This window comes from Dendrobates tinctorius, unplaced genomic scaffold, assembly GCF_039654945.1.
Source record: "Dendrobates tinctorius isolate UK_male_01 unplaced genomic scaffold, ASM3965494v1 ptg000081l, whole genome shotgun sequence".
Taxonomy (NCBI): domain Eukaryota; kingdom Metazoa; phylum Chordata; class Amphibia; order Anura; family Dendrobatidae; genus Dendrobates; species Dendrobates tinctorius.
In genome coordinates this window covers 14,536,604-14,551,069 of record NW_027361749.1, presented here as the reverse complement: position 1 = coordinate 14,551,069, position 14,466 = coordinate 14,536,604, and the positions used below count along the sequence as shown (strand labels likewise).

The 14,466-nt window shown below is 43.1% G+C and overlaps 1 long non-coding RNA gene across 1 annotated transcript in view; it reads left to right on the top strand.

The window, feature by feature from the left end:
* Positions 1 to 14,466, top strand: part of LOC141096892 (uncharacterized) — a 50,165-nt gene that overhangs the window by 22,206 nt on the left and 13,493 nt on the right. The window contains exon 2 of the long non-coding RNA XR_012233806.1: positions 1,558 to 1,664. This is a non-coding gene — a long non-coding RNA (uncharacterized lncRNA). The remainder of the gene's footprint in view (positions 1 to 1,557; positions 1,665 to 14,466) is intronic.

The following is a 14,466-nucleotide window of genomic DNA, read 5'->3' as shown; positions in this document are numbered from 1 at the left end:
AATCACTGCGTTGAGAAACATGTGATGGTGTCTCCGCAGTGTTGGATGTTGATCTCCATCAGGTCACTCATCCTCATTTTCATAGTCTTTTACTAGGCATTGCTCCTACTAGCCAGTTTCCTACTCCACACTGATGAGGGGCAATACCCCGAAACAGCTGTCTGTGGATGGATACCATGTTTTGGCATAGGTGGTTTCCTTCATTGGAGACTGCCCTTCCCGTGGTTGTTCCTTCCCGGTGAAAGACCTGGCTAGTCATTGCTTGCATTGAGAAACATGTGATGGTGTCTCCACGGCTGATTGATTTACATGTTTTGGCATATTTCCCATAAGGGATGGGGGCATTGCTCTACAATCACTGCGTTGAGAAACATGTGATGGTGTCTCCGCAGTGTTAGATGTTGATCTCCATGAGGTTACTCATCCTCATTTTCATACTATGAACTAAAGTGACCTTACTGATGTCACCTCAATTCAAAGCAGACATGTCTCACAGAACTCAGCATGAGTCCTGGCAGTAGTTGCTGCTCCAATCTATAGAGCTGCGTTCTCTGAATGGGGCTCCATACACTGTATCAAGAATACTGGAATCGTTATGGGACCTCCATGTTATGGATTACTGCGGACCCTGTGGATTATAATTATTTTTTTCATTATTTTAGTAAGTGGGGGAAAGAGGGAAATTTTTTCAAATAAAGATTTTCTTCTGTTACTACTTACTGATTTAGTAAAGGGGGTATCTGATAGAAGCCTCTCCATTAATAACCCATAGGCTTGATGTCAGCGGACATTACACAGGTGACATCAACCGTACAATCCCATTACCTCAATTGCCACTGCAAACCAACCCTCTGCGCACCCGTCCTTGTTTACCTAGCTTGTGATGTCACAGAGCTCCGCCCCCTATCGTGCCGCGTCCTCGCTGCTGCTTCCGGCCGGAGCACACGAGGTGCTGGCGTTCACCCGCTCCCCCGCTACGTGCGGTGCAGCCTTATCCTCTCGGCGTAGAGCAATCATTTCACCAACAGCCACCACCTGGGCTGATTGCGGCACTCAGCAAGCGGTACAAGTAAGTCCAGATAAAAAAGTCCTATTTGGACTGACTGATCACTCCAACATCACTATATTAAGTGTTTTTTTTCTGTCTAGTGCCTGACATAACCAGCAAACCTTGCTCCTGCTTTATTCAGCTAGCAGGAATTATCACAAGCACTCTATCAGTGAAAGAGTTTTTACAGCCAAAAGCTCCATTACAACGCTTATATGAGAGGATATTGTTCCTGCTTACTTCTTTCATACAAATATAAGTAAGTGCAGAGGCAACTTTACAGCTGTGACACATTATCACAGTTACTAGCATTAATTATATTTAATTTTATTTGTTCAGCACTGTGAAAGTGGGCTATCAGTAAGCACCACGGTAAGCACCACGGTACCAACCTGTAAGGAAATAGCAATATTCAGAAAACTATAGTGAGTACAGTTAACATATTAAGTTTTAGTATAGGATATTAACATTACTGATATTCTAATTCTATTAATATATTCTTTTATCAGCATCACTGACCACTATAAGAAATCACGAATACAACACCACGGGCGAGGTATCCGCCAGATAAACGCCTTATATTATAAAGAATATTCCACAATCCCTTCATTTAAAAGTAAGTATTGGTTTATAATCCCCCCCTTTTTTTGTCCACTACAGACCTTTTTTCTGTTTTATACATCTGCTCAGTATAGCGCGGTAAGGTATATAATTATACATTTTTTAAGGTTCCCCCTTTTAATAAACAGTAAAGGCAAAGAAGACAGCTGGGGGCTGATATTAATAATTTGGGAAGATCACAGCTCAGAGCTGTCTGGTTTGCTTAGCTGGTTATTAAAAAATAGGGAGGCCATGCTAGATGCACATCAGTATGAGTGATCCTGGTTTTTAAAATACAGTGAAGATTAAAAAAAACTGCATATCTGCCTTTTTATTTTGAGTTATGCACTTAATGATGTTACCTTCATGTGGGACTACAAAATCTGTTTTTTGAAATATTACAAAAATATTTTATGAATAAAGTGATTTATTTGTATTTTTTTGGTGGATGACACTCACATGCTCTGTTTAATTGCCTTATAAGCAGATACCAATGGCAGGCATGGGGACCTTTATTAGGCCATTGTAACTCCTAGATACTTTGCAAGGTAGATTGCAAGGCACCTATGGGATGATGAAGGTAGCCCTTTGTCTACCACCTTGGATGCTGAGGTCACTATTGAGAGCAGTGTCCACATCCAGTGAAGTTAATGTTCCACACTTGTTTCTGCTATCCCGGGCTTCGTTCCCATCTACTGAGTCCACTACCTTCTGTTATGCTCTGGTTTTGCAGGTTGCCTAATGTGGATCGATTGCATCATTCCCATAAACCTATTTAAGGCCCATTGACACACAACTGTGTCTTGGTATTGAGCCCCTAGACCAATATGTTTGGCGTCCTCCACCTTCTATGTATATTGTGCTTAACCTGCTTCCATCCTTGCTGGGTTCCAATTCATTTGTCCTTCTGCTCCTGAGATTCCTGAGTGTGCCAAGTTCTCATTGCCCTCATGCCTTCCAAATCACTGCATCAATATCCAGGGTCTGTGTGCCCACCAGGACCTGGGACTAAAAGGATCCACTGTACCTGGTGAGCCTACCAGTTAAACAGCTGAGATCATAGGCATCTCTAATCTAGAAAGTTGTGGCAACAAAATGACCTCTTGCCACTAATCGCATTGGAATAAAAACAGTTCCTGAAAGAACTCATGATGTGAAATAGCACCCAACAGTAGTATACTATTTCACCAATGATTTCTAGCTGGGCACAATGGTGTAAACACTGAGGTTGGGTAATCCCACAAATTTTACTATCACTTTTGCAAATGTTAGCCTCAGCCTCTCTGTGGTATAAACGCTAGACTCTGAACACAACACCGCACTTTTCTCTGAGCTGTTTCCGTTGCTGCTTGTTGCAGTTGGTTGTCGTAACATATTTTATATTTTTCAGCTGAAATTATTAACACTTAAAAGGAGCACTTAACTAATAAACTAATCACACTTCTGCGAGATCACCCTAAAATAATGCATGACTGAATATTAAAGTAGACAAAAATCAGAATGCAAATATAAAGAGGCCATAAAGAATAGTTAAGAAAAGAGTGGATTTGTTCTTGTGCAAGTTTATACAAAAAATCACTTTACAAATGAAATCATCTGTAAAAATGAAAGCATATGCCAGGAGAATGGAGGCTGGTGGGAAGATTTTATGTCTCCAGCACAATTCTCCTTTGGGATGACAACATTAACGTTTCTGTTTGGAAAGACTCTTAAGAAAAATGTTAACGGTATAATAAAAAAATGATGTTTAAATTCCTCCTATGTTATTCACGGGTTGCACACACAAGACAGGTTGCATAGTAACTATGTGGGGGATTTAATACCGTCTTTGGGAACAAAGTCTTGACAGATTAGAAGACCTGTTTTGCCTTGAAAAACCAAAAGTACAGCAGTGTTTATTTGCCAGGCTCAATGACCATGCCAGAAGCAGGGCGATCCTTGTCTGCCCCAAACTCCCACAGCGACAAGATTGTACTTTGAAGACAGTCAGAGACCCAGTGTTTATGCTGTAAGGAGAAATTAGGAGGGAGGAAGGTGAAGGAGAGATCCTGGGTAACTGTAACTTATTGTGGCTGCAGTGAACTGGCCTGGGTGGCATGCTCTTAAAGCTCAGACCATTCATCAACCTGCTCAGTGGGCCGACAGACTGGAGCCAGAAGCCTGACTCTTTCCCTTATTCCGTCCTGTTCACTGTGTCAGGCATGATCCTGTCCAACTTCACAGATTGATCCTGAGCCAGACAAACTCTGGTCAGCAGTAATAATCCCAGCTCTGACTCCTGCAGTTACTCAGCAAGTCCTAGCCACATATAGCTCCCACAGGAAGCTGACGTCAGCGCCCTGCTCTCAAATATACTTCATTCTTCCAAGCTCAAAGGCAAATAAAAACCTGTTCGTACTGGTATTAAAACCTCAGCTTGGATTTGAAGAGCAAATTTCAATACGTTATTTTGCTAAAGTAAGACCTCCTATACTTATTGTTCATTGACCCTGTTCGTTATTCATGTACAGGTGCAGCACAAGAGAAGTCCTCTGTACAGGAATGGGAGGTTATGATAAGGGAGCGAGATACATGCAATTTGTCAGCAATACTAACATAACAGGCTTTTGACCAATTTGGATTGTAAGGGTTTTTTTGGACATGTTTGTCATATGGTTGTTACTTAGCCTACAGCTGATTACTTCTAATTATTTTAATGTTCTCATAACTGTCATCTTCTTTCATCTTGTTTTATAGCACTTACTGGCTCTGCAGTCCATAGCGTAGCCATATTAGCATGTGCAGTCCACCAATACAGTTAAACTCTGTGGTGGAGCAGGGAGACCTGCACTACCACTCTCAGTTCTGTAGGCCGCAGTGAAACCCACTCTGCTTACCGTGACATCACTGCGATGGTCCGTCCATGCCTTGGTCCTGTATCGCAGTGGCTTTCTCAGGGTCCATGGTTAGGTGAGTATAAGATTTTTTCTTTATTAGTGTTTGTGGGGGGACTACTGGAGGCCATCTGGACGGTGTGGGAGGACTACTGAGATCCATCCTTAGAGTGTGATGAGACTACTGAGGGCCATGCATAAATTGTGGGGGACTATTGGGGCCATCCATACAGTGTTGGGGGCTACTGGACTATTGAGTAGCCACCATTCAGTTTGGAGGAGATACTGGAGGCCACCATTTAGTGCATGGGGATTACTTGGGGCCACCATTCAGTGTGGGGGGACACTGAGGGCTCACAATCAGTGTGGGGGAGACACTGGGGGGCCACCATTCAGTGTGTTGGGGAGAATACTGGTGGTCACCATACAGTGTGGGGTGAAATTTTGGGAGCCATCATACAGTGTGGGACAGGCTACTGGGGGTCATCATACAGTATGTGAGGGAATACTGAGGGCCATCATACAGTGTAGGAGGCTACTGTGGGCCATCATACAGTGTCAGTAGGGCCACTGAGGGCCATCATACAGTGATTGGGGGGCTACCATGGGTGACATCAAGCTATGTAGAGGAAAAAATTACATGGGGTCTCAGGGGACATTATTAAGTGTGCACTTATGGAGCATAATTGTAATATTGTAACTCTGTATTATGTCTGTCAAATGGGCACACTGGAGGCATTATTACTTTATAGGGGCAAAATGTGGGTACTGTTTCCTAGGCCATTTTCACAGGACATTAATATTTTCTATGGCAATTTTACATCTAGAGGGTACAAAGGAGGCATTTTAATTTGTAAGGGGTACAGTGGTGGGCATTATTATATGGGGTACTAAGAGGATCAGTAATAGGGATACATGTTGGCAGCAGAAGCTCAAAATTGAGGTGACAGCAGAATGAAGAGTTTGAGTAGGTTGGGAATAGATGGGGACAGTGCTGGAAATGTGAGAAGTCAGATGTGTCTTTGTAATCTCTGGAGATGACTCACGGTTGGAGAAGTCGAAATATCTGTCTGGACCAGATGGAAAAGACGGAAAAAGTGAAGGACTCCATCGGAAAGAACATCAGCTGTAAGTACCATCAATATTTGCACTGCAATCTCTTAGGATGGCTTCACAATAGCGCTTAAGGCCGCAGTGTTGGCCTGCGCAAGGCCGCCGCTAAGCCCCGCCCCATGCCGCGCCTCTGCAGGTAGCTCCGCCTACGGGCGCATGACGCTGCATGCATCCTGCGTCCCCTATCTTTAGCACTGGGGCGCAGGCCATGCGCAGGTATGCGTTTGGCGGCGCATGCGTCCTTTTGATGGTGCGCCGAGCGCACCAAATTGCAACAGGTTGTGTTTGGCGCTGGTAGGCGCACCCGTCAAAAGGACACATGCGCTGCCAAATGCATACCTGCGCATGGCCTGCGTCCCCAGTGCTAAAGATAGGGGACGCAGGATGCATGCAGTGTCATGCGCCCGTAAGCGGAGCTACCGGCGGAGGCGCGGCAGGGGGCAGGGCTTAGCAGGGACCGTGATATTTACCACTATATGGTCACCATAGTACATTATTATCAGTGTTGGTCTTTGCATATAATTTTTCAGTAACAGCCTGGTCAGCTGCTAAAGTTACCCCCAATACCTTAGTTGTAAACATAGTTACCTGGTTAGAGGTCCATTCAGATGTTTCACTACCCCCCCTCAGCTGGACCCTAGCCACATCTATAGTTCTGCTACAAGGAAAGAGCAAAATATGTTTGTGCCACTGTATATGCACAAAGATTTGTATCCATCAAAGTGAAAGACCCTATCGTTATTACCGCAAACTCCCACAACCATATAACATCCATATGTTTTTGTCCATACTTCTATCTCTGCAATAGTGTCTCTCAATGCTGTTAGTCAATAGAACTGCAGGTAGACTCAGATTTATGGCCTTAAGACAGACATATACATATGGCCACTACTGTATATGATAATGTAATATTACATTTTCCTGATCTATATTGATTACCCTACAAAGCACTCAACAAGGTCAATACTAATTATATTAAAAAGAAAAGGGCCCAACACTGAGCCCTGTGGTATATCACTATTAACTATGCCCCAGTCAGAGTGTGTTCCATTAATAACCACCCATTGTTTCCTATCACTGAGTCAGTTGTTAATCCAATTAGACATATTATCCCCATTGTTGTCATTTTATGTACCAAACCTTAACGTGGCACCATATTGAAAACCTTTGTAAATTTTCAGAACTTCATTACTTTCATTCTTGGTGTAGTAATTTAAATGTTGAAGAGTACCAGTGTGCATTGTCCTTATAGACTGAACCTTGTGTCTCCTCAATATGAACAGATAATCTTAATTCAGTGAAAATAACAGAAGTGTTTGAATTATGCATCTGTTAGCACTCATAATGAAAAGTATGTTAATAAAAAAATAACTTGAGCCTCCAAAAATCTAAAACTTACTTCAATAAGCTATTTATTATATGGCAGTATTATTTAATTACACTTTAATTCCCTCCCACTGTCTGCAATAACTTTGGCACAATTACTGAAATTAAAGTTTGAATTTTGTATTCAGGGCTTTTTGATTTAGGATTGTGAAAGTTTGTTATTGCTCAACATTAACACAAAGCATATTTCATTGCAACTGCTTTGGAACATGATATTACAGTTTTTTCTAATACTCTACAAATATTGCTTGAGCTCCACAACAAAATTGGTTAAAACATCAAATGCCAAATTTTAGATGCCAGATTTTTTTTTAACATTTTTTAACATGGGCTTAATTAACAGCAATGTTGCTTGTAAACATCTGTTCACACTGTGCAATATGCAGCATTAAATGACTGTCCCTAGCAATATTTTGCTCCTTTGTAGGCTGATCGACAGCCTGTTCAGACTGAACGATTTCTGTAAAACATGTACTCCTAAGAATGCTCAGTCACGATTATTTTTATTATTATTTTTAGAGAATCATTGAAACATATTCATACCCTGTGAAGTTTTCCAATCTTTTTCAAATTACACCCACAAACTTTAATGTTTTTAATTTGTATTTTATGTGATACTAGAAATAGGCCTAATACTATTGCATCGGGAGTGTGGTGAAATGAACATCTGTGTATCCTTAGTGGTGCTAACATGAGCAGTGGACATGTGTCACACCATTTGCGCTTTCCAACATACCTGTTCTTTGTCATCCTTCCCCATTTGTGTATTGTATTTGTTGCATCATTTGACTTCTTTCACACCTGTGCACTGTCTCTTCCTTGTTGTGTGCTGTATTTTGGAATCTGGTGTTGTATTTCTTGAGCGATGTTCACTATGTGGTGTCTCTCCTGTGTGCTGTGTGTGTGTTTACAGGTATACAGGTGCCGTAGAAATAGCCGCTGAATAGTAGAGGCCTCTCTTCAGAAAGTACTGTGTACCTCAGAGAGTACAGAGGTGCCGTAGAAATAGCCACTGAATACTACAGTCCTCTCTCCAGAAAGTACTGTGTGCCTCAGAGAGTATACAGGTATACAGCTGCCTCAAACTGCGTCACCGTGAGGTAATGTGAAAGTGTTTATTGCTGTAACATCGCCGCTATTGCTGTTACCATGGCAGCCGTGTCCGGCGGGTGCAGCTGATCTCCCGACAGTGTGGCCGCAGGGGATGTAAACACAGACGTGTTTAAATCTCCAGTGCCGACACTGCCGGGAGATCGGCAATACCGCTAAAAGTTGATAAATCGGCAACCCGGTGGTGGGCGACCAATCACATTAGCTGCTAGCGGTATTCAAATTTGGCGCCAATACCGCTAGCAGCTGATTGGTCGCCAGCCTTGGCGGCTCAGCCAATGAGCGGCCCGGGATTCAAATCCCCCGCCCCACCGACTGAGCCAATGAGCGGTGCCGTGCGGGATTTGAATCCCCCGCCAAAGCCACGCAGCCAGGGGTGACTCATCCAATGAGCGGTGCCGCGAGCCTTGGTGGGGGATTTGAATCCCGCACCGCTCATTGGCTGAGCCGGCGGGCGTTGTTGGGATGAGATGAGTTTGAACTATTTTTTTCTAACCTAATCCTCTTTTACTCTTCTTCGCAACTTTATCTCTGATCTGTCTAGTGTGTTCCTTAGTTTTGATGATGCAGTTTGAGCCCTAATGTTCTCAAACAAGCCTATGGGGCCTTTACAGAACAGCTGTAGTTATACAGAAAATAAAAATTACACATGAGTAGACTCAATTTCCTAATTATTTATCTAACTTCTGGAGACAATTGAGCTGTATCAGACCACAATTTTCAGATTTATATTTTTATTATTTTTATATTTCAAATGTGTTGATTGGATGGGGGATACTTAGGAGAAGTCTTGGAGGCTATTAGGTAAGGAATATATGAATGTGGAGATGAGAAGTTCTTGGTTGAACCATAGATAATATGTGGGATGATATGGGTAAATTAGCTCGGCGATATATAGAGGGCATCGATTATGAATAGGGATGAGCAAACTCAAAGTGAAAATAGACCTTTTACTGGATGTCTAGTTTAAGTGCACAGTTCAGAGGAAGAGGTGGTGATCACACTGCCCCAGCAGCAAAGCAAAAGAGGGAGCAGGGTGCAAAGGCACAGTGGGTGACCCCTAGCTAGTAAGTTGGCTGCTACTGCCCACCGTGCTCCTGAAATGACCAGATCAAAGCCAGCGCAAAAGAGATACCAGTCTCTGGCTCTTCAGGCAATGTGCTGAAAAGTGTTGGGTGATTTGCTCGCTGTGCCATTAGAGCCTGAAGCGAGGCATAAATCTTCTGAACCTGAGCACCACCTGTGCATCTGAATTCCAAGCACAAGGTGCAGTGGAGTACACACTTTAAAAAATATGACAGATCTGAGGCTCCTCCTACTCCCTCTTCGGCTGTGGCCTCAGTCTCTTTCTCCTGCTCACAATCAACAGGGCCACCTGCCTCCTTACAAGGAGAGGATGTGACAGCACCATCACCACCAGTGTCACTGAGCATCTCCACATCGTACCATGGAAGTGTTCAGCTTTCCATGGGATGTAGCAGCAAGGTAGATATGATGGGAGTACTAGTTACATCAGCTGACACCAGTGACCAGAGCTGCGGGCTCACGCTTTCATTTGACAGCATGGGAACCATGGCTGTCTGACCGTGGTAATGATTTTACTGCTGATCAGAGGTAGTGTCATGCACATGACAGCGCGAGAAACACCTGGAGTTCGGGGGGCCGAACCCAAACAGTAACACGGATTTTCTGGTGAAGTCCGTGTTCAGAGTCCGTACCCGAACTGGAGGTACCGACTGTACTCTTCGGGTTTGTCCATTTCTAACTGTGAGTAAAAACAAATTTTTCTACTTTTATGAACCTTTGTCTGATGGTACTGTGTGTATAAAAAAATTCTCTATTCTTATGCACCCATGTCTGTGATAGTACTCTGCGTAAAACTAAATTTTTCCTACATTTATGTACCTACTGTATGTCTGATAGCACTCTGCATACAGACAAATTTTTCTACTGTTATGTAAACATGTCTTTGATAGTACTGTGCGTAAAAACAAATTTTAATCTTTCAAGGTTCGGTTTGGTTCAGTGAATGTTCACAAACATGTTCGACGAACATACCCAAACCCGATTGAATTATATGGGAGGTAAAACCAATCTCATAGACAAAACCTTTATGGGGGCCAAAAAACTTCCCAAACAGTTCAAATAAGTGGCAGACACCAGAAAAAGTGGCATCAATTGACCCAGAGTACAAATAGTATAATTGTGCAGCATGGATGCATGGGACAGGGCCTGGGAAAGGGCTTGGATTAGGATTTGTAGCTGAAACATTCATCAGTAACAGGTGGATCAGTGACAGGTGTAGGAATTGTGCTCTGAGAGGCCTGCCAAATTCAGGCAACACACATGAAGGAGATACAACTTGGAGTCCAAACATATTAAAAAATTAGGGCCACACAAAAGAAAGTGGCATCAATTAACCCACAGTAGAAATTTGATAATGGAACAGCAGCAGTCAGCAGAAGTATGTAACCTCTGATAGCCTGACAGCAACACTGTCAGTATTATAATTGTGTAACAACTCAAACGATAAAATAGGTAAAACACTAAAATAAATTGCATCTTACCCAGATGCAATTTATTTTAGTGTTTTACCTATTTTATCGTTTGAGTTGTTACACAATTATAATACTGACAGTGTTCCTGTATAGACTAGAGATTCTGATGACACAGTCCCTAATGGTTCCTACATGGCCTGTAATAGCCCTAGCAACAGCATAAACTATGGCAGCTCAGACCTATGAAGCCCCCTTCACACATAGCGAGATTGCTAGCGATATCGCTAAAGCGTCACCGATTTTGTGACGCAACAGTGATATCGCTAGTGATCTCGCTACATGTGACACTTACCTCTGACCCGGCTCCCCGCTGAATATCGCTGATCGCGTGAGATCGTCCTGGTACATTTCTCGTCGTCGGCTTCCTGCTGGTGCCGACGGGCGACTCCATAGATGCGGGAGGAAGTCGTCACCAGAGCTGCCGTCTGACAGGTAAGTAATGACCGCCGACCGCTGCTACGTCGCTGGTGAGATCTGCCTGTTTGGCAGCTCACTACTGACCATTTAGTGATGCACCAGCGATCCTGACCAGTTGTATCGTTGTTGGGATCGCTGGTGCATCGCTAAATGTAACGGAACCTTAACAGGCACTCGAACAAATAACATTCCTCCAGCAGCAGAGTGCAATTTACCTATAGAAGGGAAGGAGGGCTGAGATAGAAAGAGATCCCAGAGGGAGATAAAGCAAACCAGGATATACAAAGCGAAAAGATAAGGTAAGTACTGCCGCCTACTTTCAAACAAGAAACAGAAGATAGGTGCAGGGTGAATAGCTTAATCAGCAGAGAGATAGACCCTAGCTGGTCTTTCACTGACTGGCATAAACAATGGCAGTATTGCTGTACATCCAAATGAGAATATCACCAGTAGAAAATACCAGAATGGGGAAAGTATATATGGCCACACCTGAAAGGTAATTAGGCAGACAAATGAATAATACGAAAACACCTGTGTTAACTAGAGTTGAGCGAAACGGGTTGGTCAAATTCAAAAATAGCCAACTTTAGCTAAAGTCGGGTTTCGCCGATTGAAACCCGACCATAGCGTGAGGTCGGCCATGAGGTCGCCGATCAGAGCGCCAAAGTCGCATTTCAAATAATGCATCCAGCGCCTTTTCTCAGCCAATGATGGAGGACGCACACTGTGGGCAACGCGATGACATGGGCAGCGGCCACCACCATCTTAGAGAAGGGCATTGAAGTGATTGGCCGGCTTTGTGTGGCGTCACAGTGGGTATAAAAGGCCGTGACCGCTGACCGCCATCTTACTTCTGACGATCTTAGAATAGGGAGAGGTGCTGCTGCTGCTGATTCTGAATAGGGAGAGCGTTAGACAGGGACGAAGGAAATCAAAATTGCTTCTGCTAATAGCGCTTTTCACTGTACAGTTAGTGTGCAGTGAAAGGGGAGGATTTTTGTTGTGTGCAGCAGCGCTGGTGGTGATTATGCTGCCTTTTAAGGCTACTTGCTAGCTGCATTGCTGTGTGCACACTGCTGTTCAAACTGCTTTTTTCAAAGCACTCCAACTTTTCTTATTTTGTTCTGGTGAGTTACTGAGCGTTCATTTTTTCACACATCATATAGCGGTGTACATTCCTCACACACTACCGTGTACCGGCTGGTATCACAGACAAATAGAAGCTATCTTTGTGTGACTCTGCAAAAACAAGCCGAGGAGATTTTCCATTTTTCCAGACCTACACCTTATAGAGCTGTCCGCTTTTCAAACAGTTTTGTATATCTGCTGTTTGATAATGGTCAAAGCTAGACAGAGACAGTGTGTGTCAGTACGTATAAAAATAGACGGAGATTGACAATTTTCCATACACACACCGTATAGAGCTGTCCGATTTTCAAACAGTATTGTATATCTGCCGTTCACATTACAGTCACATCTATATAGAGTCAGCGTGATTTTCAAAGAGTTTCGTATATCTGCTGTTTGATTAGACAGAGACAGCGTGTGTCAGTCCATATACAAATAGATGGAGATTGACAATTTTCCATACAGACACCGTATAGCGGTGTACGCTCCTCACACACTACCGTGTACCGCCTTGTATCACGGACAAATAGAAGCTATCTGTGTGTGACTCTGGAAAAACAAGCCGAGGAGATTTTTCATTTTTCCAGACCTACACCTTAGAGAGCTGTCCGCTTTTCAAACATTTTCGTATATCTGCTGTTTGATAACGGTCAAAACTAGACAGAGATAGCGTGTGTCAGTCCGTATACAAATAGACAGAGATTGACAATTTTCCATACACACCATATAGCAGTGTATGCTCCTCACACACTACCATGTACCGGCTGGTATCACAGACAAATAGAAGCTATCTGGGTGTGACTCTGGAAAAACAAGCCGAGGAGATTTTTCATTTTTCCAGACCTACACCTTAGAGAGCTGTCCGCTTTTCAAACATTTTCGTATATCTGCTGTTTAATAACGGTCAAAACTAGACAGAGATAGCGTGTATCAGTCCGTATACAAATAGACAGAGATTGACAATTTTCCATACACACCGTATAGCAGTGTATGCTCCTCACACACTACCGTGTACCGGCTGGTATCACGGACAAATAGAAGCTATCTGTGTGTGACTCTGGAAAAACAAGCCAAGGAGATTTTTCATTTTTCCAGACCTACACCTTATAGAGCTGTCCGCTTTTCAAACAGTTTTGTATATCTGCTGTTTGATAATGGTCAAAGCTTAGACAGAGACAGTGTGTGTCAGTACGTATAAAAATAGACGGAGATTGACAATTTTCCATACACACACCGTATAGAGCTGTCCGATTTTCAAACAGTATTGTATATCTGCCGTTCACATTACAGTCACATCTATATAGAGTCAGCGTGATTTTCAAAGAGTTTCGTATATCTGCTGTTTGATTAGACAGAGACAGCGTGTGTCAGTCCATATACAAATAGATGGAGATTGACAATTTTCCATACAGACACCGTATAGCGGTGTACACTCCTCACACACTACCGTGTACCGCCTTGTATCACGGACAAATAGAAGCTATCTGTGTGTGACTCTGGAAAAACAAGCCGAGGAGATTTTTCATTTTTCCAGACCTACACCTTAGAGAGCTGTCCGCTTTTCAAACATTTTCGTATATCTGCTGTTTGATAACGGTCAAAACTAGACAGAGATAGCGTGTGTCAGTCCGTATACAAATAGACAGAGATTGACAATTTTCCATACACACCGTATAGCAGTGTATGCTCCTCACACACTACCGTGTACCGGCTGGTATCACAGACAAATAGAAGCTATCTGGGTGTGACTCTGGAAAAACAAGCCGAGGAGATTTTTCATTTTTCCAGACCTACACCTTAGAGAGCTGTCCGCTTTTCAAACATTTTCGTATATCTGCTGTTTAATAACGGTCAAAACTAGACAGAGATAGCGTGTGTCAGTCCGTATACAAATAGACAGAGATTGACAATTTTCCATACACACCGTATAGCAGTGTATGCTCCTCACACACTACCGTGTACCGGCTGGTATCACGGACAAATAGAAGCTATCTGTGTGTGACTCTGGAAAAACAAGCCAAGGAGATTTTTCATTTTTCCAGACCTACACCTTAGAGAGCTGTCCGCTTTTCAAACATTTTCGTATATCTGCTGTTTGATAACGGTCAAAACTAGACAGAGATAGCGTGTGTCAGTCCGTATACAAATAGACAGAGATTGACAATTTTCCATACACACCGTATAGCAGTGTATGCTCCTCACACACTATCGTGTACCGGCTGGTATCACTGAC